At 44.6% G+C, this 18703-nt stretch overlaps 1 protein-coding gene across 1 annotated transcript in view; it reads right to left on the bottom strand.

Moving 5' to 3' along the window:
- The window catches only part of LOC124006375 (protocadherin Fat 3-like), a 378106-nt gene extending 375473 nt beyond the window's left edge, over positions 1 to 2633 (bottom strand). Inside the window, 1 exon segment of the mRNA XM_046316357.1 lies at positions 2513 to 2633. The gene's annotated coding sequence lies outside the window, so the exon portion shown is untranslated.
- Positions 2634 to 18703: the final 16070 nt, after the last annotated feature.

Here is an 18703-nt window from a genome sequence, read left to right as displayed (position 1 = left end):
AGAGGTCATTACTGACAGGCTGCTTACAACTGAACTGCCCGAGGAGGAGAGGTCATTACTGACAGGCTGCTTACCACTGAACTGCCTGAGGAGGAGAGGTCATTACTGACAGGCTGCTTACCACTGAACTGCCCGAGGAGGAGAGGTCATTACTGACAGGCTGCTTACAACTGAACTGCCTGAGACGGAGAACAATGACACAAACACTGAATCTGACTTTTGTTTTGAGCACCAGCACCGTGTGGCTCAAATCAGACCAACATGACTGTGTGTCTGTGCGGGGAAACAGGTTGAGGAACCAGAGGGGGAAGCAGCGCGGTGCAACGCAGCCCGACGAAGCAAAGCAATAGACAGCTGTTTGGTGGTCTGCCTGCCTCGCCGCTCGCCCACTGAAAGGTGAGACGCCGTGTCCCTTCCTCTCTCTTGTAGAGCAGAACCGCGATCACTAAGCAAAAACGCACAAAATCCACACGCTCACAAACAGACAGAGACAGAGCCAGAGACAGACAGAGAGAGAGAGAGAGAGAGAGAGAGAGAGAGAGAGAGAGAGAGAGAGAGAGAGAGAGAGAGAGAGAGAGAGAGTCAAAAGGAAAGCACACACAACCACTTCCCAACCCTATTCCAAACCTTAGTTGTTGCACACACAGACACGAAGTAACCCTATTAGTCTAAACAAAATATGTCCAATGTCAATGCGCTATGGCATTCGGATCGTTTTCCCTGAGAAATTGTGAATTGATAGATAATTAAGGAATAATTGCGGCTCCGCCACAAAAACCGTAGGCACAATTCTGCTGATAGGCAAAACAAGGCGGGATTTAATAGTTCCACAATATAACAAACCTTCTAACCCCCATAAAACCACCCAGGAAAACACCTTCCAATGCGCGCGCTAAAACACACACCGTTAGTGTTCTTCATGCTCAACGCCCACCGGGTCCTCGAAGCAGATGGACAGACTGAAGTCTGTGCGTTCGTCGTTCTATTTGCATGTCTTACATCGATATCTAAACGGTACTATGTCCATCATCCTCAATCTGAAAATCATGTCATGTGTGACTGCTGAGTTTGGATACTATCAATTTGGACGGCATATATATGTTTTATATTATTCTTAACGTCATAGATGCATTGTTCATATATAAGTATCCCACCTGCATCAATTATATTCAGGGTGTCACTCACACATTGGTTTGAAGAACGTTTTGGGCCGGACAGCCATGCATCACCTCGTGGCATCGCACCAGTTGTGATGAAGAATGGTCCATTATATTGGTGCCCACATTCCAGTCTCAGGCAAACCGTGGAGGGTGCTGCTTATATTTAGAGCGGGGCTAAGATAATACCAATTGATCCATTCATTGAGCAGTACTTTGCTGCAGTGTAAACCAAGGGTAATTTGCTGGGGCACTGGGCTTCGTGGTAAAAACATTCCAAGCTCAACCTTTTTATTTAAATTTCCCGAAGAGAGAGCAAGCCATGTTGCCAGATAATTGAAGTGCCGCACACGCAAGTGCCCCTTTACAACCCACCGCTATGTGGGCTTTTGCAAAACCATAGGTTAGGCTACTACCAGTGTATATTATTAATATCAAATTATATGGGTTGTAATTCTATACATAAACTGCATTATTTTCCTTTCAAAACAGCACGTTTCCCTACATTAAAGTCTTCATGACAAGTCCCCTATTTCCCTGCCATTACGAGCCATGTTCCGTATTGTAGTTGAGTAGGGCTATAGGGAGATGCACCTGCACCCCATCATTTCATGTTGTGACATAGGATATACATTAAACGCATCACATGACATATCTAGACACATTTATCATTTACACTATTTGATATTTAATTTAGGGGTTATGCTCGGTGCAGATGTGTACCACCGTAGATGCATCGTTTAACTTGATTCTTCAGCTCCTTCCTACACGATGCTGACGATGTCATGTTTCTTGGTCGGGGTTTGCACTGTCGCCGACTTGAGTTCTCACCCCGCATGCTTACAACTTTCTTCATGGCTGCGACACTGTCCTGGGCATTTGAAAAGCTATTTCCTCCATTACAAATACGCTGAAAAAAACCTCCCAACAACTTTCCCTTTCCCTGCCTAATGTCGCAACCAGCAACGAGTGTCTACCCTCCCCGCTGCACAATATCGACCAGCCTGTCATATACATTTAAATCAGCGAGCAACAGCTCCAAATGCGAGGGGGCTGGAGGGCAAGTATTGATGAAAAGCCGCCGTTGTAGTTGTTAATATTTAGCGGATCTATACTCTCCCCTGCCCTCCCATCAAACTCACCCGTGCTGTTTAAAAACCTGCGAATGCAGCCTTCTAAATCCGTTGACCGCATTCCAAGCAAGCCCCCGCACCACACTCACTCACTCATCATCGGGTTTAATGAATAGGACTAGCTCGGCTGCTAGCTAATGAATGACTAGGTTACTGCAACCGACTTTCACTCTCGATATCTGCAGCAACATTTTTCATTCATTTGAAACGAATACAACTTACCCTTCCATTCTGTGTAAAATCCGTTTTGGCGTAACTCTTAGCTACTTTGAAGTATCCATAGAAGTTGTAAAGGAACGCTCCGATCAGTCCAGCAGCAGTAGTCCGCGTTCGGCTATCCTCCACTCCGCAATGTGCTTAAAATCTACTCTCGTGTAGTGGTGCTGGAGCAGTAGCACAGTAGAGGGGGGCGCGGAGACTGAGGGGCGCGGAGGGATGCGCGGGCACAGCGCAGCCTACCGGAGTACAAACAGAAAATAAATAAATCACTGCATGACATGACAGGATAGGAACCAACTCGAACACAACAGACCACAGTAGTCACCGTTTTCTGAACTCCCCAGTAAGGACAGGACATTGATTTGCTATTGATATTTCACTGGGAAAGGCATTTGGTCTACTTTAATCCAGAGAAGCAAAATGAACATGTGAATGATATAAAAAGACTATGCTATGTATAGGGTAGCATATGCCACATTTGGCATGGCAACATGTAAAGCTGTTATAGGCCTATTAATTAAAGCCTATTGTATGTCATGTGTTTATAAATGATTTATAAACCATCTGTGTAGGAGTTATTAAGGCTTGATGAATGAGACTTTGGGGGAACAGAGATGGGTTAGATATATGATCCTATTTGGCCTCACGAGTGGTGCAGCGGTCTAAGGCACTGCGTCTCAGTGCAAGCGGCATCACTGCTGTCCCTGGTTCAAATCCAGTCCGTGTCACATCCGGCCGTGATTGGGAGTTCCATAAGGCAATGCTTAATTGACCCACCGTCGTCCGGGTTTGGCCTGTGTAGGCTGTCATTGTAAATAAGAATTTGTTCTTAAATGACTTGCCTAAATAAAGGTGAACTTTTTTAAAATTGGGACACAGGATTGTGTAAGCATCCTTTAAAGATCTGACTAAATGCTTACTAAATAAGAGCTTTTAAAATTATGGCCACATTAATTCATGTATTTCAACCCAAAAATTGTATGTGCTGTGCCGGTGAAAACTGATACCGTTGGCCTATAGAGCTAACCAATCAGATCGCTCTTTCCAAACCTTCATTCACTGTCGGTGAACTCCAAACACGTTGAATGAAGCAATAGGTAGGTGGTACTGCCAATATACACTGACAGAAATAGGCTGTTCACGTCTCTGCATGTTAGAGGAGGCTCGCCCTTTAAAATAGCAAATATGGCCATTTTTCATTTGATGAGGTGGGCTAAATATGCTCTCTCTGGTTAGTTCATGTGAAGCTGTGGTAGGCTGCCGTGGGAGTCACTATTAATGTCCTTGACAGATTGGAGACGGCTCACGTTTGGACCAGTTTCTGAAAGACAAAACCTCATGGCAAGCAATTATTTAGCAACAAATAATTTGATTTAAAAAGGCTCATTCTAAGGGCCAGGTTCAACACAGTTCAAAGCATTACAGAATAATAGTTTTTGGCCTTAAATAGAAGCAAATATGTCTAAATAGATCATAAACGTTCTATTGGTCTAATTACTCAATACTATTGACCTGTGAGAGTACTAACTCTGTCATGACATCTTTATCTAATGCCCTGTCAGACAAGAGATTGCTGCTGTGCTTGACACTGTCTTTAGATCACTATTTAAAACACTGTTGGTCAGCCCATAAAGTTCAAGTAGAGATAATGGACTAAATAGTTTCCGATTAGGTTTTGTCCAGAGAATGTGACCTTGAGAGTGAGTATGTGGTAGCCAGGAGGGGAAGTAGATTTCATTTCTTACTGGTACAGGACACCCAAGTGCATGCATTTGTGTTTATACTACAAAGAATACAGTGTAGCCTACACTAAAAACAATAGGGGTTCAACAAGGGTTCTTCTAAGATCCTAAAAGTTATTTGAAGAACGGAAGGGTTCTTGGCACTGAAAATGGCCCCCAAAAGGTTCTTCCAATAACCCCATAGGAGGTGTGGTTCATCGAGGAACCTCCCTAGTTGATTGGAGTTTTTGCAGGAACCTAACTGCCCAACTGAAACATTTGGATTTGAATGTGAAAGGACAGCAGGTGCAGGTACTTACTGATAAATGTAAAGATCTCCTTAAGGTAAGGTTCGTTCCTTGTATGATCTACATTGATATTGTTTTATGATGATACCATCTACTCTTTCATATTTGTGCAGATCTTTCTAAAACAGAAAATGGACACAATTCAATTCATATCAATCTAAAGGTAAGAATATGTAGGCTATTAGAATATGTTGAAGGCTACAGAAGCTGTATTGGGTGCAGATGACTGAACTGCTCACTTGTGTGTCTGTGTCTGCAGGTATACAGGCAAGGAGGCATACAAAGGTATGTCAATTGGTATTGGTATGTTATGCAGATCCCATTTACCATCCTACTCCCTTACCTCTTCAAAACTTCTTCAGGCTACGGTCTATTTTTCTCCACTTCCTGTCTGACTGATGTTCCCAAAGTAAACTGCCTGTTACTCAGGCCCAGAAGAAAGGATATGCATATTGGTACTGTTGGATAGAAAACACTTTGAAGTTTGTAGAAATGTTCAAATAATGTATGGGACTATAACACAATTGAAATGGTAGGAGAAAATTCAAAGAAAAACCAATCAGAATTATTCTTTTTTTGAGAGCCCATGCTCTCAAAGCTATGGGTCCTATGCAATTCCAGCTCCCAGATTGAAATTCCTATGACTTCCACTAGATGTCAACCTTCTTTGTTCAAGGTTTCAGGCTTGTTTCTTCCCAAACGAGGAAGAATTTTGAGTTTTGGTACTGAGAATCAGAGTTGGAAATCGGCCTGTGCGTGCGCGACGAAATGGACGCGCAATTGATAATTTAGCTTTTCTATTGAACATACTTCTTTCCGTATGAAATATTATAGTTTAATTACATTTTAGGGAACCCGAGGATTAAATAGAAATGTATTTTTACTTGTTTTAACAAAGTTTAGCAGTAACGTTTTTATTCCTTTCTCTGCATGTTGAACGAGTGGATTACTCGAATCAATGACGCCAGACTTTTTGGGATATATAAAAAAAACATTTTATCTAACAGAACAACCATGCATGTTGTAGCTGGTACTCTTGGGATTACAAATCAGAGGAAAATTTTCAAGTGTATACTTAATCGCTATTTGTGATTTTACGAAGCCTGTGCTGGTTGAAAAATATTTTGATGTGCAGCGCCGTCCTCAAACAATCGCATGGCATGCTTTCGCTGTAAAGCCTATTGTACATCGGACAATGCAGTTAGATTAACAACAATTTAAGCTTTTAACCGATATAAGACACTTGCATGTACCTAGATGTTTAATATCCATCATTTTTACGATTATTTATTTGAATTTCACCGGAAGTTGTCGACAGGTGTCTCGCTGGCGGGACGTCTAGCCCTATCCCAGAGGCCTCTACATTATGGACTCGCTATGTGTATGAAAACCATTATCAAAACAGTTTTTTTCATCCACACTCACCACAAAAGGAATGAATACAGTCATGTGCATTTTTGTTTATCATGTTTTTGTATTCACATACTTCACCCTCCCTACAGCTCTGATGAATATAGCAGGAAACCTGTTTTAGCACCATGCACGGCTCTCTAATTTTGTCTATGGATATCGAGAACATCAACACATTGACATCAACACGCCAGATATATCCATTGTACTCTGCTAAGAGTTTACCTCAATTAGATTTCTTTTATTCCGCTTTGCCACTAAAATCAAAATAAACACTGAGAACTAAAATATTGTATTATTGCTGTTATTGTAATGCACATTATTATTATTATTAAAAATAATAATAATACCAACAGGGGAGGGGATAGTTCAAACATTTACCCCAACAGGTTTTTTGAGGATACATTAAAAGGGGTCATTTGAAGAATCCTTTTAAAGGGTTCTTCAAAGAACTTATAGGGGTTCTGTCACGCCTTGGTCATTGTATTTTGTGTTTTTGTTATATGTTTGGGTAGGCCAGGGTGTGGCATGGGTTTATATGTTGTTTTCGTATTGGGGTTTGTAGTATTTGGGATCGCGGCTAATTAGGGGTGTTGTATAGGCTTGGCTGCCTGAGGCGATTCTCAATCAGAGTCAGGTGATCCTCGTTGTCTCTGATTGGGAACCGTATTTAGGGAGCCATAGTTTCGCTTTGTATTTCGTGGGTGTTTGTTCCTGTCTTTGTGTAGTATTCACCAGATAGGCTGTAATTAGTTTCACGTTCCGTTTGTTGTTTTCGTCTTTAAGTTATTTCATGTACCGCGATTCTTTCATTAAAGTCATGAGTAACCTACACGCTGCATTTCGGTCCGACTCTCTTTCTTCAACAGACGAACGCCGTTACAGAAACACCCACCACTCATGGACCGAGCGGTGTGTAGTCTGGCAGGAGCTAAAGGAGGACGTTATGGACGATAGAGGCATGGATTATACGACGTGGGAAGAAATCGACAGGTGGGCGGCCGACCCAGAGAGAGTGCAGGCGCCCGCCTGCGATTCGCTTCAGCAGTGCGAAGAGGGCTATAGGCGAATGGAGTCAAAGCAGCCAGCGCTTTTCTCCTCTCCTGCGCTGTCGGAGTCTCCCGCCTGTTTAGCGCAGCCAGAGCCTTTCTCCTCTCCTGCGCTGTCGGAATCTCCCGTCTGCCCAGCGCCGCCAGTGCTCCCAGTCTGCCCAGAGCCGCTAGTGCTCCCAGTCTGCCCAGCGCCGCCAGTGCTCCCAGTCTGCCCAGCGCCGCCAGTGCTCCCAGTCTGCCCAGCGCCGCCAGTGCTCCCAGTCTGCCTAGCGCCGCCAGTGCCGCCAGTCAGCCCAGCGCCGCCAGACAACCAGTCTCTTCCAGATCTGCCAGACAACCAGTCTCTTCCAAATCTGCCAGACAACCAGTCTCTTCCAGAACTGCTAGACAACCAGTCTCTTCCAGATCTGCTTGTCAACCTGAATCTTCCAGTTCCGCCAGCCGGCCAGGATTTACCGGAGCCTACTACCTGCCTGAGCTTCATCTCAGTACTGGTCTTCCTCTCAGTACGGGGCTTCCTCTCAGTACTGGGCTTCCTCTCAGTACTGGGCTTCCTCTCAGTACTGGGCTTCCCCTCAGTCCCGGGCTACCCCTCAGGCCCGGGCTGCTTCTGTCCCGAGCTGCCCCTCTGTCCCGAGCTGCCCCTCTGTCCCGAGCTGCCCCTCTGTCCCGAGCTGCCCCTCTGTCCCGAGCTGCCCTTCAGTCCCGAGCTGCCCCTCTGTCCCGAGCTGCCCCTCTGTCCCGAGCTGCCCCTCAGTCCCGAGATGCCCCTCAGTCACGAGCTGCTCCTCAGTTATGTGGGGATCTGGGTGAGGACTATTAGGCCATGGTCGGCGGAGAGGGTGGATTATCCCAGGACGCGAAGGGGAGGAACAAGGACATTAATGGAGTGGGGTCCACGTCCCGAGCCAGAACCGCCACCATGGACAGACGCCCACCCGGACCCTCCGGGGGGGTTCTGTCACGCCTTGGTCATTGTATTTTGTGTTTTTGTTATATGTTTGGGTAGGCCAGGGTGTGACATGGGTTTATATGTTGTTTTCGTATTGGGGTTTGTAGTATTTGGGATCGCGGCTAATTAGGGGTGTTGTATAGGCTTGGCTGCCTGAGGCGATTCTCAATCAGAGTCAGGTGATCCTCGTTGTCTCTGATTGGGAACCGTATTTAGGGAGCCATAGTTTCGCTTTGTATTTCGTGGGTGTTTGTTCCTGTCTTTGTGTAGTATTCACCAGATAGGCTGTAATTAGTTTCACGTTCCGTTTGTTGTTTTCGTCTTTAAGTTATTTCATGTACCGCGATTCTTTCATTAAAGTCATGAGTAACCTACACGCTGCATTTTGGTCCGACTCTCTTTCTTCAACAGACAAACCCCGTTACAGGTTCCTCTACAGTCTCAATGTGAAGAACCCCCAAAGGATACTCCAGGAACATTTTATTTTTAGAGTGTAGACTATGGGATTTAAAACAATCCACAGTTTCTTTTTTTTTAGAAGCTAATGCTCCTCTGTGGCCAAAGCATACATTCTGGTGTAGTAGCCTATTTTGAATGATTGCGTTTATTTATGTATAGACAGGAGTAAGCTAAAAAGGCGAGATAATTTTGGAAATTTCATTCAATTTACTTTAGGAAAATCTTAGCTTCACCTAGCCTCATGGACAGGCTGCCTATGCCTTTTAATGTGGCATAAACACAACCAGTCATGATGTTTTCATCTGATTGTCAAACAATCACTTTAAAAAGGCTCTCCTGTAGGCCACCCACGCACATTCGTCCACTCACAAAGTAATTTCAGGAACCAAACCCCACAGTGCGCTGTGCACCCGCAATGTGATGAATGAAAAGAGACAGCTGCTATAAAACACCTAGGTGTATTGTAATGACATTCTGGGATTGTCATTAGGCATACACTTGTAGGCTGAATTGATGCATGCACTGATGTCTACGCGAGCCTCGGTCTCGGCCACTCATCTCCGCTTTGTCTGTGAGGACATTCATCCCTGCCTTGACAAAATGTGTTCTCCTCAAACCACAAAGCAATTTGGAGCCTATATCACAGGGATTCCAGTCAATTCGCTAATGTTTCATGCGTCTGACACGTTGTACTGTTAAGTAATGGTGTAGTAGCCTATAGTTTTTTGGGCATGTTGTGTTAATTGTGATAGGCTCAAGTTTTACTGGTATGGCGTACCCTCAGAGGCTACGTGGAGAGGACGCCTTACTATCCTTTACCCTTGGTGGTAGCTAGTATTAGTTTGAATTCTATGTGCTTTAAACTGCCCTTAATGGACTAGACGGTTGAGTTGAGGCCCGGGGATCGAACCCTGGTCTCCAAGGGTAATACATGTGGGCCAGATGTGGCAGGACTATCACTAGACTGTGTGGACAGCATTCTACAGCTCCCTCAATGACAAAAGGACAGAAGTGACATGATTGTTCTTTATGACCGTTATCCCAGCTCGCCACTTCAGATCAGGATTTACTGTGACTGAGAAGCCATCTTGGTCTTTAAATAGGGCGACTGACTGGATGAGCGGAAGCCATGGGGAAGTGACCTCTAAATGCTATTTTCGTTGCCACTATCATTATTTTCAATAAATGGTGCAGAAAGCCTCACATTTTCCTGCCATGTCTGACTTTGCGGAGCCCACTCACTTAGGGCACGTATCGCATGACAACTGGAAAATATAATGGGGGGGAAATGGAAAGCAACTTTTATTTTTGCTACTTTGACTCTCGAGTAGATCTCCCTTCAAATGCAGTGACCCCATAACAGAGAACAACACAATATTGTATCTCCTGGCAATTTTATGGAATTTATGTCAATCCAATATGGGCGGATGGGTGGATGAGTCCTTCCCTTGGAGGACAGAGACTCATGTTCTGTTCCTGGCACTTCGGGTCTTTTCCGTTGATATGTTCTCTTCTTCATGTCAATCCAAGCAGGTTTTTCTATGCCTGCTTTGTGTCTTTATTCTGCCATTCCCTGACCTGAATATCCACAGGGATGTGTGTAGGACTCCAGCTGAGCATGTGTAGAGAGCATGTGTAGAGAGCATGTGTAGAGAGCATGTGTAGAGAGTATGTGTAGAGAGCATGTGTAGAGAGCATGTTGTTACTGTAGGTAAGCTATTCCAAGCTCTTTCTGAAATGAAATGCGTCCGTTTGTACCATTGCAGGAGTCACTGGAGTGACGTGATTGATCCAACGTGCTTGGAACATGTCTCTCTGTCACATTGTCTCTCACTTTATCACTCCTTCTCCTTCTCCGTCCTCCAACCCCCTCCCTCCCTCCCTCCCTCCCTCCCTCCCTCCCTCCCTCCCTCCCTCCCTCCCTCCCTCCCTCCCTCCCTCCCTCCCTCCCTCCCTCCCTCCCTCCCTCCCTCCAACCCATCAACCCATCAACCCATCAACCCTCCTCCCATCCCTCCAACCCATCAAACCTCCTCCCCTCCCTCCAACCCTCTTCCCCTCCCTCCCTCTCTCTCAGTACCTCTCCTCTCAGGCGTCTGCAGGCAGCAGGCTTTCAGTCAGTCAGTCCCTGTCAGATGGGTCATGTGCTCATATTACCTGGTGGTCCTCCTCATGGTCCTCTTCAGAGTGGGGTCGACTCCACTGCTCAGCAGCTGTCTCAGCAGCACACAGCGTTAAGGTTGAGACAGACACAGACACCTTCAGGGTGAGAAAACAGACTTAACGATGTAAATCTTCAGTAGACCAACATCTCTGAATTACTTCCCTATCCTTCCAGGCTTCAGTAATGGCGAGCCGAGTAAAGAGCATTGACATACTGTGTTTTTGTTCTTCTGGATTGACACTCGCCATTTGCTGTCAAATATGATTTGAGTGTCTGTTCTTCTGTTTTCAAGTGTCTGTAGGGAAATTAAAGGAAATCATTATTTTGGTGCCTTGGTTTTTAGGAAGAGATACTGTATGTGTCATGTTTTGTCATTGGTTATCATGTCTTGTCTCTGTGCTTCCCTTCTATTCGTTTCCCTCTGCTGGTCTTATTAGGTTCTTTCCCTCTTTCTCTCCCTCTCTCGCTCTCTCTCTCTATCGTTCCGTTCCTGCTCCCAGCTGTTCCTCATTCTCCTAACTACCTCATTTACTCTTTTCACACCTGTCCCCTATTTTGCCCTCTGATTAGAGCCCCTATTTCTCCCTCTGTTTTCCTCTTCTGTCCTTGTCGGATCCTTGTATGATGTTCGCTGTTCTGTGTCCTTGTCTCGCCCTGTCGTGTTTTACCTTCTTCAGATGCTGCGTGTGAGCAGGTGTCTAGGTCTGTTACGGCCGGTGCCTTCCCGAAGCAACCTGCAGTCTGTGGTCGAGTCTCCAGTCAGTCCTCTCTACTGACGAGTGGATTTCAGTTTTCCTGTTTTGTTTTCACCTTGATAATTTCCAGGATTATCACTTTTGTCTAGAACTGGAATAAAGACTCTGTTTTCGTTAAGTCGCTTTTGGGTCCTCATTCACCAGCATAACAGTATGTCACTAAACATATTCAGCACACACAGTTTTGGGACACTGTAAGATTTATGGGGAACAAGAGCACCTCCTCCCAGCTGCCCACTGCACTGAGGCTAGGTAACACGGTCACCACCGATAAATCCATGAGAATCGAACATTTAAATAAGCATTTCTCTACTGCTGGCCATGCCTTCCTCCTGGTTACTCCAACTCTGGACAACAGCCCCCGTCCCACCTCCGCAGCTACTCGCCCGAGCCTCCCCACCTTCTCCTTCACCCAAATCCAGATAGCAGATGTTCTGAAAGAGCTGCAAAACCTGGACCCTTACAAATCAGCTGGGCTAGACAATCTGGACAATATCTTTCTAAAACTGTCCGCCCCATTGTTGTAACCCCATTGTTGTAACCCCATTGTTGTAACCCCTGCCCTGACTCTCTAAAGTCTTCGAAAGCCAAGTTAATAAACAGATAACTGACCATTTCGAATCCCACTGTACCTTCTCCGCTGTGCAATCTGGTTTCCGAGCCGGTCACGGGGTCACCTCAGCCACGCTCAAGGTAGTGAACGATATCATAACCGCTATCGATAAAAGACATTACTGTGCAGCCGTCTTCATCGACCCGGCGAAGGCTTTCGATTCTGTCAATCACTGTATTCTTATCGGCAGACTCAATAGCCTTGGTTTCTCCAACTACTATGCAGACAGAGTTCAGTGTTTCAAATCGGAAGGACTGTTGTCCGGATCTCTCGCAGTCTTTAAGGGGGTACCACAGGGTTCAATTCTCAGGCCGACTATTTTCTCTGTATATATCAATGATATTGCTCGTGTTGCGGGTGATTCATTGATCCACCTCTACGCAGATGACACCATTCTGTATACTTCTGGCCCTTCTTAGGACACTGTACTAACTAGCCTCCAAACGAGCTTCAATGCCATACAACACTCCTTCCGTGGCCTCCAAATGCTCTTAAACGCTAGTAAAACCAAATGCATGCTTTTCAACCGTTTGCTGCCCTCACCCGCCCGCCCGACTAGCATCACTACCCTGGACGGTTCCGACCTAGAATATGTGGACAACAATAAATACCTAGGTGTCTGGCTAGACTGTAAACTCTCCTTCCAGACTCATATTAAACATCTCCAATCCAAAATTAAATCTAAAATCGGCTTTCTATTTCGCAACAAAGCCTCCTTCACTCACGCCACCAAACTTACCCTAGTAAAACTGACTATCCTACCAATCCTCAACTTCGGCAATGTCATCTACAAAATAGCTTCCAATACTCTACTCAGCAAACTGGATGCAGTCTATCACAGTGCCATCCGTCTTGTTACCAAATCACCTTATACCACCCACCACTATGACCTGCATGCTCTAGTCGGCTGGCCCTCACTACATATTCGTCACCAGACCCTCTGGCTCCAGATCATATATAAGTCTCTGCTTGGTAAAGCTCCGCCTTATCTCAGCTCACTGGTCATGATAACAACACCACCCGTAGCACACGTTCCAGCAGGTATAGCTCACTGGTCATCCCCAAAGCCAACACCTCATTTGGCCGCCTTTCCTTCCAGTTCTCTGCTGCCAGTGACTGGAACAAATTGCAAAAATCGCTGAAGCTGGAGACTTATATCTCCCTCACCAACTTTAAACATCAGCTATCTGAGCGGCTAACCTGTACATAGTCCATCTGTAAATAGCCCACCCAATCTACCTACCTCATCCCCATATTGTTTTTATTGACTTTTCTGCTCTTTTGCACACCAGTATCTCTACTTGCACATCATCATCTGCTCATTTATCACTTCAGTGTTAATCTGCTAAATTGTAATTCTTCGCTACTATGGCCCATTATTGCCCTCCTTCTCATGCCTTTTGCACACACTGTATATAGACTTTCTTTTTTTCTACTGTGTCATTGACTTGTTTATTGTGTTATTGGCTTGTTTATTGTTTATTCCATGTGATTCCATGTGTAACTCTGTGTTGTTGGCTGTGTCACACTGCTTTGATTTATCTCGGCCAGGTCGCAGTTGTAAATGAGAACTTGTTCTGAACTAGCCTACCTGGTTAAATAAAGGTGAAAAATAAATCAATAAATAAATAAACAAACCATATCTTTCTCTCACATTTAATTTCAAACAGCATGCGGTTCTTTAATGTTCTCCATCTGTTTTCTAATCTAATGGTGTCACGGCCTGATGGTGTCGGGGTGGTGTCACGCTCTGTTTGTTTGGTCAGGGTGTGACGTGGGTGGGAAAGTCTATGCTTTCTGGTTCTTTGTTTTTGGCCGGGTATGATTCTCAATCAGGGACAGCTGTCTATCGTTGTTTCTGATTGGGAATCATGCTTAGGCAGCCTTTTTTCCTTTTCTCATTTATGGGTTGTTTTCTTTGTTAGTGGCAGGTTTAGCCATACAGAGCTTCACGTTCGTTTTGTTGTTTATGGTTTTGTTGGCGACATTTGTAATAAAAAAATGTACGCTTACCACGCTGCACCTTGGTCCGGTCAGTTTCAATACGACGCTCGTGACAAATGGAATAGAGCAAAAACTAATTCACCAACAGAAAAACAAGTCACGGTTATTGTTAAATCGACCACGCCGTCCACCTGTTTCCCATTTGATCACATTGAGGTTCTTGCGGGGTCCTTGCCTACCGATGATTTACACAATCAATGCGTCCTGTAACCAAACCCACATCATCCTCTTGCAGTGCTTTTCTGGGCACTACTCAAGACCCAGTATCAGATTCATCTTAGACAAAGAGAGATGATAAGAAAAAGGAGGGAGGAGGATGACCTCATGAAGATATGAGCTGTCTGCCTACTTTCCGCTGTGGCTCTGTATGCCGATACTGACTGATGTAAGCCTGTCTCCCTGCTTCTGTCTCTCTGTTCTTTTGCTGTGTCTGATGTCTATCTCTGAAAGGCTTCCTTCCTAGTCGGTGACACCGATTCGACCCTGACGCTGTTATCTGTCCCGTCGTTCGTCCCCTGGACCGGTGGGTGACCTTTCAGTTGCCATGGTGAAGTGTTTGTTGAGGACTAGGCCCTCGGGGGAAGAGAGACGGTGTGAATGGCCTCTTGTCACAGTCACTGTCACTGGCTCTGCCCTGTGAGGAGTGGGAGGTTTTCTACAGGATGTGTGCAGGATAGACACTCGTACAAGGTACTTGAAAAGGGTATATAGTAAAACATAAATATCAAATTACAAATCTTTTGAGAAAAACGGAACAACCTCCACACAGACACACACTTTAAAATTCTTAAGAAGAAATCCCTCACTCACACACACATGGTGTACTGCACACACACACACACACACACAGACACACAGATACACATGCACACAAACACACACACACACACACACACACACACACACACACACACACACACACACACACACACACACACACACACACACACACACACACACACACACACACACACACACACACACACACACACACACACACACACACACACACACACACACACACACACACATGCACACACGTGATAGATGAAGGGGTGAGAAAGGGAAAGAAGTGCGCTGAAGACAGAGACGAAGGAGAGAGAGTGAGAGGAATGGGAAACATTATCTAGTCATTACCATCGTCCAACACAGCTTGTCTCTAGAACCATTGAACCACTGTTTCATTTCCCCAAATAATTACAAACATTTCACAGTTCTACAAACAAACTGAGCTTGTATTCTGATTGAGATAAATAACAATGTGAATAAACATGAAAGACGATGGATATTTCTCCATTGGACCATTCTACTGTGGACCCCGACCCATACCTCCACACATCCGAACCGTTTGTGTTGAGTGATGAAACGCCTGCAACAAACAATACAAATTACACAAGGAGATGCTGTTATGACATCACGTTGTGTGGATTCAAACCTTCTCTGAACTCACACACATGGGTGTGCATGCACACACACACGCACACACACACACACACACACACACACACACACACACACACACACACACACACACACACACACACACACACACACACACACACACACACACACACACACACACACACACACACACACACACACCCTCCTCCTCTTTGCTAAAGTAATGAGGCTATAAACACACAGGGAATGTGGAAGGTACACTACTTAACGCTAGTGGAAAGTTTAGGACCACATACTATTTCTAAGAAAACACAGTGGGTAGAGGATGACGTTCAGTACCAGTAGAAAAACACTGTGGACTTCTGACTAGTTCCCATACACTTCCCATCCGTCCATCTCTCACCACGTCTTGACTCCAGAGGAGCGTATGTAGAACAAGCTAATATTTCAGGGGTCAGGTCACTTAACAAGGCCACTTAGAAATAAAATAAGCAGTATGTACCTGGTCCACTGTATGTCAAACACACTGCACTGATCATAATGACTTAAATGTAAATGTAATGGATGAGGAAATAATGTGTTCTGAATGTGTGTGTGCATGCGTGAGTATGTGTGTCAGTAGTGGTGCATGGGTACAATCCCTTGGGAAGCAAAGCCCTCCAATAACAGCCATATTACAACCTATTCATTGTGATAATTGTGTTGTTTTCTCTATAAACTCTTAGTTCATATGTCTTGCCACCGTGATATATAGACCTAAAGGTTGAGACAATAAGAAGACACAATGGCAGAATAAATCCAATCACACCTTTTTTTTCATCACAAAACGGTAGAGCAACCTCTGTCCGGGGAAGTCCACAAAGCATATTGCATGTAACAGTTATATGACCTACATTTTGGGACTATAAACAACTATTGATTTACAACCACGGAGAGTTACCTACCGCAAGTCACAAAGAAAACAGCAGCTGCCTCCACTATTTCAACTTTAACATTTCAACATCATCAAATGACTCTGTATGACTCTGTCATACAGTACACACTTTCATGTTTATATTTGAACTTCCTTTATGGGCAATGTTAGCTAGTTGACAATAGCTTTCTACATCTAGCTACATATTGAACTTCCATCCTCTCAGGTCACGGGCAGAACAACGTATTAATGTATGGTTGGATCAGAATCTCCGTTATAATCATTGGCCGGTATGGAGAATTAAGTAAAACCACATGTCCAAATCCCTATTTCCATCCATGACTAACAACTTGACAACAACTTAAGGAGATTTAACAATTCAAGATGTTTCTGTTGATGACGTATTGCTCTCGATGTGATGACATTGGAGTGAAGCCAAATCCAAACTGGCTTCCTTTGACACTTTTTGTGGTGTGCCAGGACCATTCACAGTTGAGTTCACTCAGTTTAGCTCAACGCAGATTGGCTATTTTATCAAGGGAAGCCAAATGCTTGCTGGTTTCCCTTGCATTCAATGCTACCAGACAGCATCAGATAGATAGGCTACACCTACAGAGACAGATGGGGCTGTTTCGTTCGCTTGGATGCTTTCTCCGGTAAAATACAGTACATTCAGCCTCTTGTGAATTGAAGGAAATTAGGAAACATAGAGAGGCGAAAGATAAATCTTTTTTTTTGTAGATTTTTTGGGGGAACCCTGGCTTTCCTTGGTATCCATGGACACACGTCACTGATATGTGTGTGTATGTGTGTGTGTGTGTCAAATATTATTAGTCACATGCTCCAAATACAATGGGTGTAGACTTAATAATGAAATGCTGTACTGTATCACAACCGGCCGTGATTGGGAGTCCCATAGGACAACGCACAATTGGCCCAGCATCGTCTGGGTTTGGCAAGTGTAGGCCGTCATTGTAATGAACTTGCCTAGTAAAATAAAGGTTCAGTTCATTAAAACAATATAAAAAGAAATGAAAGGTAAAGACTGATAATATTAAGAAGAGTAAAATAAAGGTTCAGTTCATTAAAACAATATAAAAACAAATGAAAGGTAAAGACTGATAATATTAAGAAGAGTAAAATAAAGAACAGAGTAGCAGCAGCATCTGATGAGTCTAAAAGTGTGTGTGTGTGTTTGTGTTGTCGGTATGTGTGTGTGTGTTTGTGTTGTCTGTATGCGTGTGTGTGTTTGTGTTGTCGGTATGCGTGTGTTTGTTTGTGTTGTCGGTATGCGTGTGTGTGTTTGTGTTGTCGGTATGCGTGTGTGTGTTTGTGTTGTCGGTATGAGTGTGTGTGTTTGTGTTGTCGGTATGCGTGTGTGTGTTTGTGTTGTGTTTGTGTTGTCGGTATGCGTGTGTGTGTTTGTGTTGTCGGTATGCGTGTGTGTGTTTGTGTTGTCGGTATGCGTGTGTGTGTTTGTGTTGTCGGTATGCGTGTGTGTGTTTGTGTTGTCGGTATGCGTGTGTGTGTTTGTGTTGTCGGTATGCGTGTGTGTGTTTGTGTTGTCGGTATGCGTGTGTGTGTTTGTGTTGTCGGTATGCGTGTGTGTGTTTGTGTTGTCGGTATGCGTGTGTGTGTTTGTGTTGTCGGTATGCGTGTGTGTGTTTGTGTTGTCGGTATGCGTGTGTGTGTTTGTGTTGTCGGTATGCGTGTGTGTGTTTGTGTTGTCGGTATGCGTGTGTGTGTTTGTGTTGTCGGTATGCGTGTGTGTGTTTGTGTTGTCGGTATGCGTGTGTGTGTTTGTGTTGTCGGTATGCGTGTGTGTGTTTGTGTTGTCGGTATGCGTGTGTGTGTTTGTGTTGTCGGTATGCGTGTGTGTGTTTGTGTTGTCGGTATGCGTGTGTGTGTTTGTGTTGTCGGTATGCGTGTGTGTGTTTGTGTTGTCGGTATGCGTGTGTGTGTTTGTGTTGTCTGTATGCGTGTGTGTGTTTGTGTTTGTATGCGTGTGTTGTGTTTGTGTTGTCTGTATGCGTGTGTGTGTTTGTGTTGTCGGTATGCGTGTGTGTGTTTGTGTTGTCGGTATGCGTGTGTGTGTTTGTGTTGTCTGTATGCGTGTGTTTGTTTGTGTTGTCTGTATGCGTGTGTGTGCTGTCGGTATGCGTGTGTGCTGTGTGTGTGTGTTTGTGCGTATTTAGTGTATGTGAATGTGTGTGGGTTTTGTGTGAGAGTGGTTCTCACCCTCTTCCACAGACTTCAACAGCAGATTATTTCAACTTCTGGAGCACGTCCTCCAACCTATCAGAGCTCTTGCAGCATGAGCCGACCATGTTGTCCACCCAATCAAAGGATCAGCTAATGAATCTAGTAATGAAAGCATATGCTACAGCTAGCTAGCACTGCAGTGCATCAAATGTGGTGAATTGTTGACTCAAATAGAGAGAA

This window comes from Oncorhynchus gorbuscha, linkage group LG19, assembly GCF_021184085.1.
Source record: "Oncorhynchus gorbuscha isolate QuinsamMale2020 ecotype Even-year linkage group LG19, OgorEven_v1.0, whole genome shotgun sequence".
Lineage (NCBI taxonomy): Eukaryota > Metazoa > Chordata > Actinopteri > Salmoniformes > Salmonidae > Oncorhynchus > Oncorhynchus gorbuscha.
The sequence above is the reverse complement of the archived record's forward strand: the minus strand, read 5'-3'. Positions and strand labels throughout refer to the sequence as shown.